We start from the raw sequence: 18,885 nt of genomic DNA on the forward strand, positions 1-18,885 counted from the left end.
AAAATAGCTATAGGTAAAATATGTTTATAAATATTACTGCAACAAATAATTGTCATTGTAATGATAAAAGGTATGTGTATAAAAAAAATTAGTCATGTTTGAGTCCTAAAACATGAATTATAGTAATTTAATTAAATATTTATGAAAATAAAAAATAGTAAATAACAATATTTGTCATTCTTAATATATATATATACATATGAAATAGAAAATGAATTTATCTTTTTTTATTACTATTGATGATTCAATTTTGAAATGAGAACAAAATAAAATTAAACATTAACTTTAACTAAAAAAATTATAAAAAAATATAATATAATTTGCACTTATTTTTCGGATGAATTTATTCTCTAAATTACTTTGAAAGAAATCACATTGAACTTTTACTATAAGTCAATAATCCTCCATAACATGAGCGAATCTTTAATAAATATTTATTTAAAGTAAATGAATGTTTCCGAATGTGTAATGAAAATAAAAAAATACTGCAGAACTAATTTACACCATTTGTTATTTATATTATATTATTTCAATGAACCATACAAATATTTTTGACTCCGACTTTAAATAGATTATTTATATTTATATTATTCTACTTGGATATAATCTCAACAATCAAACCTCTAGCGAATCCTTGTCCCACCCTAGGAACTTACAACAGGTGACACCACAACAGGCTCCTAACTTTGTGTTTCCCATTTTCTTCAATCCAAACGACCTCACCAAATGGAACATTCCAGTTGTTGTACTGCTATAATTTATAGTTACACTAAAGGTTTGTTTCTCATATGTTTTCCGAAGACCAATGTCTTTGGCAAAACAGTAACGGTTGAACCCTCAGGCTGCACAATCTTAACCTTGTAAGTTGCAGAACCTTCTCCCACATTTGTCACTGTCCTGCGAAATACTTTGACCGTAGCTTTTGACACATTGGGATCATATAAAGCAATAAAAGATGGGTAATTAAGATCAGCAGATGGATTTGAACAATCGTAGCTCTTCGATCTTGTGATGGTCATGATTTGTTTCTGGGTGAAGTTCATGGTGCACATAAGATTCACGTAGTCTTGTGGGGTTGCATCGTAGATCAAACCCGGATCCAGTGCTTGATTTGGATCAATTTGGCCTGCTCCCATTGCTAGTGGTGAAGCAAAAGACAAACTAACATCACCATTGTCCCCTGATTGGTTTCAGTGTTATCTAATGGATTTGCGGTGGTCATCAAGGCAGACCGTATAGCCGCTGCACTCCACTCAGGGTGGGCACCCTTTTAAGAGTGCGGCTATTCCAGATGCATGCGGACACGCCATGGATGTCCCGGAGAGCATAGTGAAGTCAGTAGATAAGAATATATAATTACCTATTGAAGCTGCATAATTGTTGGGAATATAAGCCGCCAAGACAAGAGAACCGGGTGCCATTATATCTGGTTTTAAGACGCCAGGATAGCTCGGTGATGGACCTCTTGAACTGTAAGAGGCCACGGTTGGTGCAGGCTTGGTTCCTAGAATGGTCTGTTGAAACTCAATGCTAGCTTAGCATCTTTGTTACTTGTGACATATTTGATAGAGAAGCTGCATCCTCAGTGGTAATCACAACACCAGGACATGGCATACCGGATGTTTCAGGTTCATCTGAAATAAATATTGCTGCTCGCACCCTTGACCCGTGATTTCATAGACTTGAGTGTATAAAGAACCGATATTGTCGCATATGATGATACCACCTGGGGCGTTGGATAGCAATACGCTTGAATTGCATGCGGATAAAGTTTTGTTGTAAATCAAAGTAAGATCTTGAACTAAAGCAGCAGCTGGAAACAAGGTCCATCCGGTGATGGTTTTCCCTTTTCCTAGAGACACAATTCCAGCGAAAGAACGATCTATGGTGCCGGCTGCTACTGTCATGACCCATGGGATTCCATTGTGTAAAGTCCCTAAATATGGCCCCTCGTTCCCTGCCGATGAAGAGACAAGCACACCTTTCTCCATGGCAGCAAATGAAGCAATTGCAATAGGATCCTCATACAATGGTACTCCATCGAACCCCATAGATATTGATATCACATCGACGCCATCATGAATAGCCTCATCCATACCTGCAAGAACATCAGAGGAGTAGCGTCCCTCGTCCCATAGGACTTGTACATTGCCACCTTGGAGCGCGGGGCTATACCTCTAGCTGTGCCTTTAGCATAACCAAAAAATGATACTCCATCAACGTAGTTTCCGCATGCAGTGGAGGAAGTATGTGTTCCATGACCTGCGGTGTCTCTAGCAGAATTCATGCTAATGGTAATTCTATGATTTGCTGCAATCACACCTTTGTTGAAGTACTTGGCTCCAATTAACTTGGAGTTACACATGGAGGAATTGAATTCCTGGCCTTCTTCGCATTTGCCTTTCCACCTGGATGGAACTGGACTCATGCCATCATCTTTGAAGCTCTCACTCTCCGGCCAAACGCCAGAGTCGATAACACCAATGATGACATTTTCACCATAGTTTGAAGCGGGCCATAGCCCGGAGTAAGTGTTGAGAGACAAGAATTCAGGAGTATGAGTTGTATCGACAGTGGCAGGCCGGTCAGGATAAGCCGAGAGAAATCCTGGAGACATTTTCAGTTTTTCTAGTTCATCAGCCGATAGAAAAGCGCTAAAACCATGAGATCCACTATCATAAGAGTAGATGAGAGATGGTGAGGATTGGGTATTGTTTGTCGATTTCGGAGAATCAACAATGGAGGAGTACCAGCTAAGATGGCTAGTAAAGACTTTGGGCATACAGGACTTGTCCATATGTACAATATATGTAGTTGCTGACAATGCATGAATACGGAGCGTGACCAAAAGAGAAGTAAGAAAAAGCGAACGCAGACAGTTCAGATGGCAAATACCATTAAAGAAACCCATATTTTCCCTGACAAACAAAGTGGATGCTATGCTTTTTTTTATATCTGACAGAGGTAATAGAGAGTCCAAAAAATGGAGGAAGAAACCCAAAATTAGAAGGCAAGAAGCTGTTAGACGTTTTCCATTTAATCATGTCAATTTCTGTCACTCTCTAAGATTAAACAGTACATTCATGGCATTATCAAGAACGTGTCGACAATCAAAATCAAGTCACATCATGGTCATCATAATTTAATTGTTGGATATTTTTTTATTGATATTCATCTTGTAACTAATATATTTTTTTTGGATAATTCAGATTTTATTACCCAATGTCAAAGATACAACCAATCAACCAATCAAGGAAACGACAAAAGGAAAATCAATACAAAAGAGATTGGTTAGACAATATCCCAAGCATTACAAGCTTTAGATTAGTAATATCAAGTCTTTATGTTAGTTCCCCTTAGTCTAATTCCAACGACTTCTTTGACATCTTTGAGCAAACCTTCAACCGTTCTATGACGTCCTAGGAAGACCCTCTGATTTCTTTCCTGCCATAGAAAATAGATGCAAGCAGTCCAAGAAATTTTCAAAATGGTGATAAGGAGAGACTTCCCTTTCCATGAAGAAGAAGCCCTTGAAACCATACCATCCCATGACATAATCGATGGCTTCATCCCATTAAGGTTCAAAACAGATTTCTAGAGGTATGCTGCCATAGGACAATGTAAGAAAAGATGGTCCCTTGTTTCTTGGTTAAAATTGCAGTTTACACAGTGAGCTTCTGAGCAAATTCTCATTTTAATGAGCCGATCTCTAGTAGGCAGCCTGTTGAGAAGAGTCATCCAAGCTATTAAACTATACTTAGGAATATGCAATGGAAACCAAATTAATTTATGCCAATTGACCTTCTGCCCTTTGATTCGAATCATGTCCCAAATATCCTTCAATTGCATAGGAACGGTTGAGGTAATGGGGAGCTTCAGATCGCAATTTCAGAATCCGTTTAATAGTCCAACTAACGTTTGCACCAGCTTGGAATTGCCAGAAGTCTTGTTCTTAAACATAGTCATGAAGCCAAGCAACCACAGAGAACCGCTACCCGCAAGGATTTTTCCGAATGAGATTCATCAGGCAAGCTTTGTTCCAAGTTTTTATATTCTTCAGGCCTAGTCCTCCTTCCGATTTAGGGCAACAAATGTTGTCCCATCTAATTCTTGCACCTGCTGCAGAATTTTCTGCTCCTTTCCAGAAAAATCTGGAGCAAATTTGATCAATCTTCTAAGAACTGAAGCAGGAAGGACCAATTGTCTGCACCAATAATTGCTGACATTAAATAAACCGTTCTTATGCTTTAACCGTCCTGCGTAGCTAATGTTTCTTCCAAACCAGAGATGGAGCTTGCGCTTAATATTGTCAATAAGCACTTGACAGTCTTTCTCGGTAAGCTTGCGTGTAACAAGGGGAATACCAAGATAGCGGACAGGTAAAGTTCCAGTTTGAAACCCTGTGACGAGCTTTAAATTCTCCATGATTCTAGACTGAATTCCCGCGACAAAGATCTCACATTTGGATGAATTCAATTGAGTCCAGAAACTTCATAGAACTGGCAAGGATACTTAGGACTCCCACCACTGATTCAATATTTCCTTTGCAAAAATCAGAAGGTCATTGCAAAGGAGAGATAAGTCAGACCAATCTTCCTGCATTTGGATGAAATCCAAAAATACCTCTTTCGGCAGCCAAATTTAACATTCTAGATAAAATTCATGGCTAACACAAACAAATAGGGGAGGTGACCTGTCTAAGGCCTCTTGCACCTTTGAAATAACCGATAAGAGTCCCATAAAAGAAATTGAATATCTTGCTTGAGAGATACAAGCTTCGATCCAAGCAATGAAAAGATGGGGAAGATTAAGAGCTTTGAGAATATCCGAAATAAAGCCCCAATGATGGAGTCAAAAGCTTTCAATTTTTTAGAGAGCATCTCGGAGAGATGGATTTCCTTCCATAACCTCTAACCATCTCCTGTGCAAGGAGAGTATTATCAACAATGCTTCGACCTCTAATGAATGCTGTTGATTTAAAGAGATAATGTCAGGAAGGAAATCAATCAATCTTCCTACGATGATTTTTGTGATAATCTTGTAAATCACTGAACAACAGGAGATGGCCGGAAGTCTTTAACAACACTTGGATTTGGAATTTTCGGAACAAGAGCAATAATTGTTGAGTTGAAGCCGGATGGATAGATGCATGATGAAAGAAAATTTTACTGCTGCAATAACATCCTCTCCCACTAGGACCAAGAGGACTTGAAAAAAAAGGAAGTAAATCCATCGGGTCCTGGGGCCTTCTCGTTGCCTTGACTAAGAACAACTTTATGGATTTCATCACTGAGTTCTTTGACAAGACTAATGGCAGCTTCAGTAGGCATTGAGTAATTAAGCAGCTCCTTAAGAAGATTAAAGTCAATTTTTTTGACAGTAAAATATGTTGTTCCGATCAGGTTAGAAAAGAAATAATCTCTTTGGCCATGCATCCGATTGATCCCTACTGCAGATCATCATCCCCAAAGAGAGGACATACCACCGGCTAGAGATTGTGGAATATCAATATGTTAATCGTCTCATAGCATGTTGTTCCACGAGAATAAGATGAAACCCAAACTACAGTTTACAGTTTAGAGACATATGGGTAGGAACCATCATTCTAAGTGTATAAAGAACCGATATTGTCACATATGACGATCCCAGCTGGGGCATTAGATAACAATACGCTTGAATTGCATGCTGATAAAGTTTAGTTGTAAATCAAAGTGAGACTTTGAACTAAAGCAGTAGCTGGAAACAAGGTCCATCCTGTGATGGTTTTCCATTCTCCTAGAGACATAATTCCAACAAAAGAACGATCTATGGTGCCAGCTGTGTTGCGGAAGACGGCTATCGGATAGAGTAAAATCGCAACTGATATTTAAGAAAATAAAATGAAGATAAATAAGACACAAAATTTACGTGGAAAACCCCTAAATATATAGGGTAAAAACCACGGGCAACGGTAGAAAGAATTCACTATGAGAAAATAGGAATTACAACTTCTTTCAATCTACAGGAGAAAACAATGATAATTCTCTCTTGATAAAAAGGAAAACAACTCTCAAGAAACTCTCTAAATTCTCTCTAGTATTGGAAGAAAGCTAGAATGCTTTGGGATGATTTTGAAGCTAAATGAGCTAGGGTATTTATAGTTGAAGCTTAAGGACTAATCTGTCAATATCCTAAAGTACAATGACTAAAATGTATAATTTGTCATGTCACTTTTCAACCATTATTAGTGCCAACTATGAACCATTATTGTTGCCAACTTCCAATGCATTATGAACCATTATTATGCATTATGCAACTATTATTAGTTGCATGACAACTAATAATCTCCCACTTGAAGATTTGATTGGAATAATCATAGCTTCACACCATTCTTTTTACCTTGTACCATCATGTTGCTTACGTCTCTGACAGGCCACAAGAGGATCGACACCAAGTAAATTTCAACATTGATCGTTTTCGTCATGAAATGCTATGTTGTCTTTGGTATGGATCTTCTGCATATCTACCGTCCCTTCTTCTACCTTTCACGAATGAAAGTACTGAACTCATATGTGCTTTGTCCTTGAATGAAATGTTGGATTCCTTGCTAAATGTAAGGCGCTTTGACTGTCACAAAACAAAGAGACATACTCTTGATTGTGCCCAAGCTCCTCCAATAGCATTTTCAACCGGATTGCTTCTTTACTGGCTTGTGTAGCTGCTACATATTCTGCCTCTGTTGTGGATAGCCACAACTGACTGCAATTTTGAAACCCAGCTTACAGCTCCACCAGCAACTTTGAACACATCATGTAGTAGATTTACTTTTATCCAAATCCCTTGCATAGTCAGAATCGACATACTCATTGATAAGTAAGTTTGATCCTCCGTAACATAATGCAACATTGAGGTCCCTTTGATGTATCTCAGGATCCTCTTACTGTATTCCAATGCTCTTTGCCTGGATTCGCCATGTACCGACCAACACTCCCTGCTTGTGCAATGTCTGGTCTTGTACATATCACAGCGAACATTAAATTTCCCACTGCTGAGTCATATGGTACTCGAGACATCTTCATCATCTCTTCTTCACTGCTAGGACTCATACTGGATGATAATTTGAAGTTAATAGGAATATGGGTAGAAATTGCTTACAATCTTGCATGTTGAATCGTGACAAGATCTTCTTCAAGTAATTCTTTTGTGAAAGCCAAATCTTCCTATTATTTCTGTCTCGGTGAATTTGCATCCCTAGAATCTTGTTTGCTGATCCCAAGTCCTTCATTTCAAATTCCCTAGCTAGTTGTGCTTCTTTGTTGGGTCCTGCAACCAACATGTCATCCACATACAACAGCAAAATAACAAAATCGTTTATCACCAGACCTCTTGAAATAAGCACAAGGATCTGCATTAAGTTTGTGTATCCAAGACACATAATGAGGAATCAAATCTCTTATACCAACCATCGGCGCTTGCTTTAGACCGTACAGAGATTTGTTCAACCTGAAAACCAAGTTCTTTTTTTCTTTTTCTTCAAAACCTTCAGGCTGGAGCATGTAATCTCTTCTTCAAGATTTCCATGAAGAAAAGTTGTTTTAACATCTAGCTGCTCTAGATGTAATTCAATGTAGCACACATTGCCAAACTACTCAAACTGTGTTAGTCGAACACAGGAGAAAGATTTCATTGAAATCAATACCTTCTTTTTGAGCATATCCTTTGACCACCAGTCTTGCACGATACTCTCAACTTGATCGTCACCATTTTGCTTGATTTTGAAGACCCATTTTTACTAATTGGCTTCATTCTTTGTAGTAGTGGCACAAGGTCCCATATATATTTTATGAAGGGCTTCAATTTCTTCTTGCATCGCCATCATCCATAGTGAAGCATCTGAGCGTTTATTGCCTCATGGTATGTTGATGGCTCACCGTCATCTGTTAAAAGAAAATATGCAATATTTCCTTCTATAACATAATCTGAGTGCCAATTGGGACATCTTCTCACACGATCTGATTGATGAGTTGGAGCTTCAGAACTCTCTGGTTCTTATTCATCATGTGCTAGTTCTGCTTAAGAAGAATCCCTTGTCAACATCCTTTTCCACATGTATTTGTGTAGTCTCTGACTTTCAACGCTACCATCATCTTCTTTTCTTTGTAGTTTATCTTCTACAAATATAACATCTCTACTGATGATCACTTTGCGGGCAGTGGGATCCCACAAGCGATACCCCTTTACACCATCAACATACCCCAAGAATTTGCATTTCCTGGATTTTGGATCCACATTTGAAATTCTTGGGAGTTGTACATCACGTACACAATACTTCCAAATATATGGAGGTTTGAATAATCAGTTGGTTTACCAGTCCACATTTCCATTGGTGTCTTCATCTCTATTGCAGTTGATGGAGCTCGATTCACCAAATAACAGGCGGTATTGATTGCTTCTGCCAGAATGATTTTTCTAGGCTTGCATCCCTCAACATTGCTCTTGTTTTTTATAATAAGGTTCTGTTCATAGGGGTAGGAACCATCATTCTAAGTGAATTGATCTCATCTAAGTGTATAAAGAACCGATATTGTCACATATGACGATCCCAGCTGGGCGTTAGATAACAATACGCTTGAATTGCATGCTGATAAAGTTTAGTTGTAAATCAAAGTAAGACTTTGAACTACATTAGCTGGAAACAGGTCCATCAGTGATGATTTCCCTTCTCCTAGAGACACAATTCCAACAAAAGAACGATCTATGGTGCCAGCTGTGTTGCGGAAGACGGATATCGGATAGAGCAAAATCGCAACTAATAATTTGAGAAAATAAAAAGAAGATAAAGAAGACACAAAATTTACGTGAAAAACTCCTAAATAATATATGGTAAAAACACGGGTAACGGTAGAAGAATTTCACTATGAGAAAATAGGAATTACAACTTCTCTCAATCTACTAAGAAGAAAACAATGATAATTCTCTTTGATAAAAATGAGAAAACAACTCTCAAGAAACTCTCTAAATTCTCTCTAGTATTGGAAGAAAGCTAGAATGCTTTGGGATGATTTGAAGCTAAATGAGGGTATTTATAGTTGAAGCTTAAGGATTAATCTGTCAATATCCTAAAGTACAATGACTAAAAGTATAATTTTGTCATGTCACTTTTCAACCATTATTAGTGCCAACTATGAACCATTATTGTTGCCAACTTACAATGCATTATGAGCCATTATTATGCATTATGCAAATTATTAGTTGCATGACAACTAATAAGCTGCTAACCCATGGGATTCCATTGTGCAAAGCCCCTAAATGTGGCCCTTCGTTCCCTGCCGATGAAGAGACAACACACCTTTCTCCATGGCAGCAAATGAAGCAATTGCGATAGGATCCTCATAGAATGGCACTCCATCGAACCCCATAGATATCGATATTACATCGACCCACATGAATAGCTTTATCCATACCTGCAAGAACATCAGTTGCATAGAGCCCTCATTCTATATGACCTTGTACATTGCCACCTTGAACCGTGGGGCAATACGTCTTGCCGAAAAATGTACTCCATTAACATAATTCCCACCTGTAATGTGTTCCATGACCAATAGTGTCTCTAGCAGAATTCATACTTATGTTAATTCCAGGGTGTGCTGCAATCACGCCCTTGTTGAAATACTTATGTCCAATTAACTTGGAGTTACACATGGAGGAATTGAACTCCTGGCCTTCCTCGCATTTGCCTTTCGACTTGGATGGAACTGGACTCATGCCATCATCTCTGAAGCTCTCACTCTCCGGCCAAACACCAGTGTAAATAATACCAATGATGACATCTTCACCATAGTTTGAAGCAGGCCATAGCCCAAAGTAAGTGTTGAGAGACAAGAATTAAGGGGTATGAGTTGTATCAACTGTGACATTCCTGTCAGGATAAGCCGAGAGAAATCTTGGAGACATTTTCAGCTTTTCTAGTTTATCAGCGGATTGAACGGCACTAAAACCATGAGCTGCACCATCATAAGAGTACACGAGAGATGGTGAGGATTGAAGATTGTTTGTTGATTTCAAAGAATCAACAACGGAGAGTACCAACTGTGATGATTATAAAGACTTTGGGCATGAAAGACTTATCCATATGGACAATAACGGATTTGCTGTCACGGAATGAATACGGAGAGTGAGCAGAAGGGATGCGAGAAGCAGGAATGCAGACATTTCAGATGACAAAAACCATTAAGGAAACCCATTTTTTCTTTAACCAAAATGGATGCTCTGCTTTTATTTATGCATGGAAGTGAATTTCTGATAGAGGTAAAAGATGAAAGCCACCAGGTCCTAAAAATTGTGGAAGAAACTCACAATTAGAAGGCCGGTACCATTTCTTAATCATGACATTATCGATTGCATGTCGGCAAGAAAAGCAGTCAGGCATGGTGGTTCAGTTCATTGTTTCCAACTGCCTAGTCAAAATTATATTGATATCCATTATTTTACATTTTGTTTGTATTGATATTCATTTAGAATGCATCGCCATAGTAATTTAAATATTTGAAAATAACACCACCATGCCTCAAAGAGTGGATAGAATGAAAACCCTAATTTCACTTTGCATTTAACAGACATGGGAATAGGAACACCGATTTTGAGATAAATAATGCAGAGAAGCAAAACTTCTGCCGGCCGTACAAGGTTGAAGCTAACATCGATGAACAAAACTTTGGAGAAATCAACATATCGAACGTGGAGCCAAAACCCAGTTGGATTTAACGCTCTGCAATCCATCTTGTCTTTCGTAACAATTTTTTATCACTTTACTTAAATTACGATCTGATAAATTTTTATGGTTATATATATTTATAATAAGAAAACTTGTGATGTTTACGTTTAGTGGATTGAATATAAATGCATTTAGTCTAGTTATATAGATAAAATGAAAATCCAATGTACATTTTACATTCAGACATGGGAATATGAACAAATATTTGAAGTACTAATAAGCGTAACCAACAAAATCTGAGAAAATGACAAAAAAGCCAAACAAATATTCAACAGGCCTCGCACAGGTTGCAGCTAACATTGATGAGCAGAACTTTGGAGAAATCAGTACATAAAAGAAAACCGAACATGGAGCCGAAACCAACTTGGAATTAACGTTATGCAGTTCATGTCGTCTTTTGTTTCGTTCTGACATATATATGTGTGACTGTGTGAGTGGGAATGATAAGACAATTATCATCTGCAAGGCTAGAAAGATGAGTTTCTGGAATTACATCATTTCATTCTATCTTTTTTACTGGTTTTGTTGCTAGGAATCAGCAATGCGAATTCAGATACAAGACTTACATATCCACCTGGACCATTCACTTAAACCTTTCTTTTTTGACCCATGAAACTTGGCACCGAGTCATCCTGCGATCGTTGTCAAAACCCTTCATGACAAAGACATGTTACTTTACTCTTACAACCATGTCATTCATGGGTTCAGTGCCAGGCTCACATCACTCAAGCATCAGAGATCAAGAAATCTCCCGCTCATATTGCCGTGCATGAAGAGAAATCTGGCAAATTGTTCACCACACACTCCCCTCAGTTCATGGGACTAACTCATTCTTCTGGATTGTGGAATGCATCATTATGGTGAGGTGTGATTATAGGAATGATTGATTCAGGGTTTGGCCTGAGAGCGAAAGTTTTAACGAAAAAGGAATGCCACCAATTCCTACAAGGTGGAAGGGCAAGTGTCAGAATAGTACAATCAATCCTTTTCCTTGCAACAAAAAACTCATTGGTGCACAAGTATTTATCAAAGGATCTCAGGCTGCTGGTGAATCAGACTCGCCACGATACACCGAGAGACTTTTTGGGACATGAACACACACATCATCAACCGCTGCGGGTGATGTCATAGCCATTGCTTCTCTTTCAGCCATAGAGAAGGGGGTTGCTGTTGTCTGTGCTGCTGGGAATGATGGAGAACCTAATACACACAATGCAGCACCATGGATTACTACGGTTGGCGCAGGAACACTTGATCGGAACTTCACTGCAACAGTGACTTTAGGAAACAATCAAACATTTGAAGGAAGATCAGAGTTCCCAAACCGTGTTCTAGTTATAGATTCATCTTTGTACTATGGCAAAAGTGATTTTGCAAAACAGTATGCCGCACTGGAGCAATATGAGTGAAGTCTTTGGAAAGGTGGTCTTCTGTGATAACAATGACAGTACTGGCATATTTGAGCAAGCGGAAGAGCTTGCAAGAAATGGTGCAGCCGAGGAATACTTATCTCAGATTGGACCCCTTATGATATCGGTGAACTCAGCATCCCAAGCCTAGTTTACCAACTTCTTCTGGTGCTTCGGTCAGAGAGTACGCTACAGAGTCAGCTGATGCAAGAGTAAATCATGAGATTTGTGCTCACAAGTTTCGGCACAAAGCCAGCACCACAAGTGGCTGACTTTTCTTCGAGAGGACCAGACCCCATTAACCCAAACATTCTAAAGCCAGATATTATTGCTCCAGGAGTCGAGTATTGGCTGCATTCCCACCAACAATTCCAGTTCAACAATTTGACAACTATGATTTGGCTTCAGATTACGCATTATTATCAGGCACATCAATGTCAGCACCTCATGTTGCTGGAGTGACAGCTTTGCTTAAAGCTGTTCACCCTGAATGGAGCCCAGCATCCGATCAGCCTTGATGACCACTGCATATACCACTGACAACAATGGAACTACTTTGACAGACCAACCACTAACCTTCCCGGAACACCTCTAGATTATGGGGCAGGTCATATCAATCCAAACAAAGCCATGGATCCTGGACTCATCTATGACATAGATTGGCAAGGTTACGTTGATTTCTTATGCGGCCTAGGCTACAATGACACTGAGATGAAAACTATTCTTAGACAAAGCCAATGGAATTGCAGCCACGAGGGATCCGACGTAAACTACCCATCTTTTGTAGCCATGTTTAGTACAGGCTCTCCGAATGTAAAGAACTTTACCAGAGTGGTGACCAACGTGGGAGAAGACCAATCAGTTTACCACGCTGTTGTGGAAATAACCTATGGAATGACATTCAGAGTAGAGCCGACCACCCTAACCTTCACAAACAAAATACCAAAAGCAAAGCTTTGTTGTGAGCGTGCAGACGTACGGAAAAGCTCCTCCGGTGGCCTACGGGTTATCTAAAGTGGGTTGATCAAAATGGCATTGTGGCAAGCCCTGTGGGGGTCCTCAATTCCTAACAGACATTCTTAGCAAAGTTCCTGATCAATAAATCATTGTGTTTATCTTGATGTTTCATGTGGAAATAATGTTCCTCTAGAGGACAATTAATGTTTTCGGCTTCTTAATTCATTTCTGTATGATCAAGCAAATTTGAATGGGAATTTCGAAATCCCTTATCCAAAATTTTCTTACTAATTTTAAGAAATTTAAATATTTTATATAATATAAAAATTCAAAAAATATATAATAAGAGTTTCAAAACTTTTGAAGAAAAAATTTAAACCAACAACCAGTTAATATAGTAGGAGGCACTAAATCCCTTAAGAAAATAATTAAGAGTTCCAAAACTTTTGAAAAAAAAAATCTTAAAATTTACTACAAAAAAAAACTTAATCAAAATTTCAAAGTTCCAATAAAGAAAACATTGAGATCTCTAAAAATGATATAATTCAAATAATTAAAAGAAACCAAGAGCAATGTTCTAACAATTAAACAAGATAAAAGCTACGAAAATTTTAAAATATATATAATTTTAGATTTTAAAGAACTTTTTGGAATTTTATTGTTGTGAAGATTTTCTTAGTTTATTTTGTTTTTTTTAATAGGATGTAATTTAAAAAAACAACTAATTGTAACTTGAAACTTGTTATATGTATTTCTGGAAATAGATAACATTGTCTTACGTTGTCCCTTTTGTTCCCTTTCCAATAGTATAGGGACTAATTTCTTAGCTCTTTTTAGAGGTATCAGTTTGATTACTTTTGAACAATACAGGGAGCTCCAAGATATTTTCACCTGGGTTTCACGATATATATTTTAGGAAGACGATAATGCACCTCAACAGCTACTAGTTGGCTCTTTATTTGTTGCAGGGCACGCAGAACAGATTGATGTTAGCTAAGGAATCAAAATAAATAAATAAAATACATTCAACAAGAAGTGTATAGACCTTGGAATCTACTAATTTCATGATGTCCATCACCCACCTTGTCATCTAGCTGGGGCCGATTAGATGCGCTTGAGGAAGTGACGCTTTGTTATCTGGAAAACCTTGAAATATATGTATATCCTCTTTTGAAAGTTGACATGAGCATCAAACAAAGGTTCTGCCGACCTCATACAGGATTGAAGTTAACATTGATGATCTGAACATAGGAGAAATCAACACTTCAAAACCATGGAGCCAAAACCTAGTTGGATTTAACCTTATGCAGTTTATGTTATATATATATATATATGAGAATGAAGGACAATTATCAAACGTAGATCTTCCTAGTCTAGCTATTAGCCTATCTGCAAGGCTAGAAAGATGACTTTCTGCAATTACTATCTTTTCAGCCTGTCTTTTTTACTGGTTTTGTTGCTTGGAAACAACAATGCAACTTCAGAACCTGAAGAATACAAGACATACATAGTCATATGGACCTTTCACTTAAACCTTCATCCTTTTGACCCATGAAACTTGGCACCGAGCCATCCTACGTTCGTTATCAAAACCCATTCTTAACAAAGACATGTTACTTTACTCTTACAAACATGTCATGCATGGATTCAGTGCTAGGCTGACACCATCGCAAGTATCAGAAATCAAGAAATCTCCCGTTCATATTACCGTACACGAGGAGAAATCTGGCAAACTGTTCACCACACACTCCCCCCAGTTCATGGGGCTAACACATTCTCTGGTGTGGAATGCATCGTATGGTGAAGGTGATTATAGGACTTATTGATTCAGGAGTTTGGCCTGAGAGTGAAAGTTTCAACGAAAAAGGAATGCCACCAGTTCCTACGAGGTGGAAGGGAAAGTTCCAGAATAGTACAATTAATCCTTTTCTTGCAATAAAAAACTCATTGGTGCGCAAGTATTTGTCAAAGGAATTCGGGCTGCTGGTGAATTAGACTCGTCAGATGATTCACCAAGAGACTTCGATGGACATGGAACACATCATCAACAGCCGCAGGTAATCATGTATCAGGTGCAAGTCAATTCGGATATGCAAATGGTGTAGCCCGCGGCATTGCACCAAGTGCACATGTTGCTATGTACAAAGTATCAACTGGGGAACTTAATGTAGAAAGTGATATTCTTGCTGCTATGGATCAAGCAATTGCAGATGGTGTTGACGTCATGTCATTATCTCTAGGTTTTAAGCAGACACCTTATTTCCAAGATGTTATAGCCATTGCTTCTCTTTCAGCGGTACAGAAGGGGATTGCTGTCGTTTGTGCTGCTGGGAATCATGGATCACGTAATACTACACACAATGCAGCACCGTGGATTACAACTGTTGGGGCTGGACACTTGATCGAAGTTTCACTGCAACGGTGACTTTAGGAAACAATAAAACATTTGAAGGAATATATCAGTTCCCATATCGTGTTTTAGTTATGGACACACCTTTGTACTATGGAAAGGTGATTCCAACAAAAAAACTGCAAATATAAAGCATTGAATGAGACTGAAGTCTTTGGAAAGGTGGTCTTCTGTGATAATAACGACAGTACTGGCATTTTTGAGCAAGCGGACGAGCTTGCTAGAGTTAATGCAGTGGCAGGAATTATCTCAGATTGGACCCCTAAAGATATCGGTTATCTCAGCATCCCAAGCCTAATTTTACCACCACCTTCTGGTGCTTTGATAAAAAAAATACACTACAGAGGCAGCTGATGATGCTAGAGTAAAAATCATAGATTTGTGCACACAAGTTTCGGCACAAAGCCAGCACCACAAGTGGCTGACTTTCTTCGAGAGGGCCAGACCCCATTAACCCTAACATTCTAAAGCCAGATATTATTGCTCCAGGGGTCAATGACTTTTCTTCGAGAGGGCCAGACCCCATTAACCCTAACATTCTAAAGCGAGATTAACCCTAGCCAGATATTATTGCTCCAGGGGTCACAACCAACAATTACAGTTCAACAATTTGGCAACTATGATTTGGCTTCAGATTACGCATTATTATCAGGCACATCAATGTCAACACTCATGTTGCTGGAGTGACAGCTTTGCTTAAAGCTGTTCAACCAGAATGGAGCCCAGCAGCTATCCGATCAGCCTTGATGACCACTGCATATACCACTGACAACAATGGAACTATTTGACAATCCAAGTCGGTAAACTTCCCGGAACACCTCTAGATTACGGGGCAGGTCATATCAGTCCAAACAAGGCTATGGATCCCGGACTCATCTATGACATAGATTGGCAAGGTTACGTTGATTTCTTATGTGGCCTAGGCTACAATGACACCGAGATGAAAGCTATTCTTAGACAAAGCCAATGGAACTGCAGTCAAGAGGGAACTGACTTAAACTACCCATCTTTCGTTGCCATGTTTAGCAGGCTCTCCAAAATATAAAGAACTTTACCAGGATTGTGACCAACGTAGGAGATGAGCACTCTGTTTACCAGGCGATTGTAGAAACAACAATGGAATGACAATCAGAGTAGAGCCTACCAAACTAACTTTCACAAATAAATATCAAAAGCAAAGTAGTTGTAAGCGTACAGATGGACGGAAAAGCTCCTCCGGTGGCCTACGGTTATCTAAAGTGGGTTGATCAAATGGCCATATTGTTGCAAGCCCTGTAGTGGTCTTGAATTACTAACACTCTTAGCATAATATCATCAAAATGATGTAATTGTTTATCTTGAAGATTTAAAGGTTAAGATAGATCAGTCCTTTATATTCATGTGGCAATGATGTTCACTGTAGAAGATAAATAATGTTTTCAGTTTCTTAATTCTGTATGAGCAAGCAAATTGGAATTTCAAAATCTCTTATTCATCACAACAAATGTATTAAAAGTAGAATGATTCTGGAAATTTTCTTTCTAGAGTGAAACAAAAGTGAACAAGGATGTGTTTTTTCAAATCTGTTTCGAACAACATAGTTGCCGGACTGACTATAGAGTATTTTGCTACAGACCAAAAATACCATACGCCATGAAGATTATGAAAATTATAAATCATCTGTGAAGATCATAGCCATAGTCGCAGTATAACTGCCTAATAAAGGCTATCACCAAGGTTCTTAAAGCGCAGAAATAACGGACTATATGATGATAATAACTCTACACCTGGAATTCTGATAGTTTCTGGAATCAATAAAGCAGCAAAACAATGTTAAACATATGACCAGGATTATTCACCAGTCACCATCTTCTAGTGGCTCCTTGATTATTCCACAGCACACAAAACAGATAGATGTTAGCTAAGGATAAAAAATAAATAAATAAGTTCAACAAGTCAAATAGAACTTAAAATATAACAATACCAGACTTGTTCATCACCACTTTGTTATCTAGGCTAAGGCCTAGTAGATACATTTGAAAAGTGACGCTTTGCTACCTAGAAAACCTTGAAAAAAATATTCGAAGAAAGGGTTCCTCAAACTTGTCTTTCAAACAATACCATGGGAATTTGAAACACAAAAGAACAGATAATACAGACTTGAAATTAACGTTGATACTATAAAAGCTTCAAATTTAAATCTTCCCGGTCCAGTCTTTGCTCTGTGAAGCATTGACTAGAAGGATAATTTCTACAGTTGCTCTCTGTTATCTTGTAGCTACTTTTGTTGTTGTCTCTTGAAATCAACAATGCAATGTCATTATGTCAGAACCTGAAGAATAAGAGACATAGTCCAGAAGGACCATTCACATAAACCCGTTCTTTCTCAACCCACGTGTTATGACACTTATCGATTCTATTCTTAGATCGTTTCCCAACCATGTTAATGATGAAGGAATGTTGCTCCACTCTTAAAACCAAGTCATTCATGGCTTCAGTGCCACAACTCACTTCCTCTAAGCTATCTGAAATTAAGAAATCTCAAGCTCATTTTGCTACATATCAGAAATCATTTGGCAGGCTACTCACCAGGCACTCCCCAAACAGGGCTTTCACTAAAACAGGCAACTATGAGTTTGGGACAGACTATGTATGCTTTCTGCTCAGGTATATCAATGGCAGCACCCCACGCAGGTGTGGCAGCTTTGTTGAAAGCTCATCACCCTGAGTGGAGCCCGGCAGCCATCTGATCAGCTACGATGACCAATACATATAATATCGACAAGAAGTGAACTGCTTTTTAACAAACCAGTTTCATGATATGAACCCAAACAATTCCTATTCAAATAGAAAAACTAGAAAGCAAATCAAAAGGAAAGTTGACAAAAAAGAATATGATGTTATCTGCATAAATTTTATTCGTTATTTCCAGATTCCAGTATGTAAGGTTTACGTCACCTTTAACATGTTTTCGAAATTTAAAGACTTTTTTCCCCAACAGATGAGAAGTCAGAGATATTTACACCTCACAAAAATTTTACGGTTCGGAGCAGGAAGCTATCCAAGTTACTTTTAACCAAAGATTTTTTTTTCCAATGAACTTTCCCATTGCGATTGCCTTCAGATGTCGTAGTTCATTTTTGCTCTATTTCGCTATTGCCTGTAAATGTTGTTAATTATTTAAGATGTCTCGATCCCAAAGAGACGTGGAAAAAACAACATACCAAAGCGGGAAATATACACATATATATACAAGTTAGTGGGCATTAATGGCGGCAACAAAAGCAACTTTGTTCAAAATCAGGCTCGTCATATTTTCCAAACCAGGAATGTAGGTAAACATTGATCTGCAATGAAGATTTTACGTTCTGAAAGGG

General features: G+C 38.3%; 3 pseudogenes; 1 reads left to right on the forward strand and 2 right to left on the reverse strand.

The window, feature by feature from the left end:
* Positions 1 to 507: 507 nt before the first annotated feature.
* LOC120191025 lies at positions 508 to 2,911 on the reverse strand (annotated as a pseudogene).
* A 1,958-nt stretch (positions 2,912 to 4,869) lies between these two features.
* Positions 4,870 to 10,758, reverse strand: LOC120190913 (annotated as a pseudogene).
* A 3,727-nt stretch (positions 10,759 to 14,485) lies between these two features.
* LOC120190989 lies at positions 14,486 to 16,824 on the forward strand (annotated as a pseudogene).
* Positions 16,825 to 18,885: the final 2,061 nt, after the last annotated feature.

This window comes from Hibiscus syriacus, unplaced genomic scaffold, assembly GCF_006381635.1.
Source record: "Hibiscus syriacus cultivar Baekdansim isolate YM2019G1 unplaced genomic scaffold, ASM638163v2 tig00116964_pilon, whole genome shotgun sequence".
NCBI classification, from domain to species: domain Eukaryota; kingdom Viridiplantae; phylum Streptophyta; class Magnoliopsida; order Malvales; family Malvaceae; genus Hibiscus; species Hibiscus syriacus.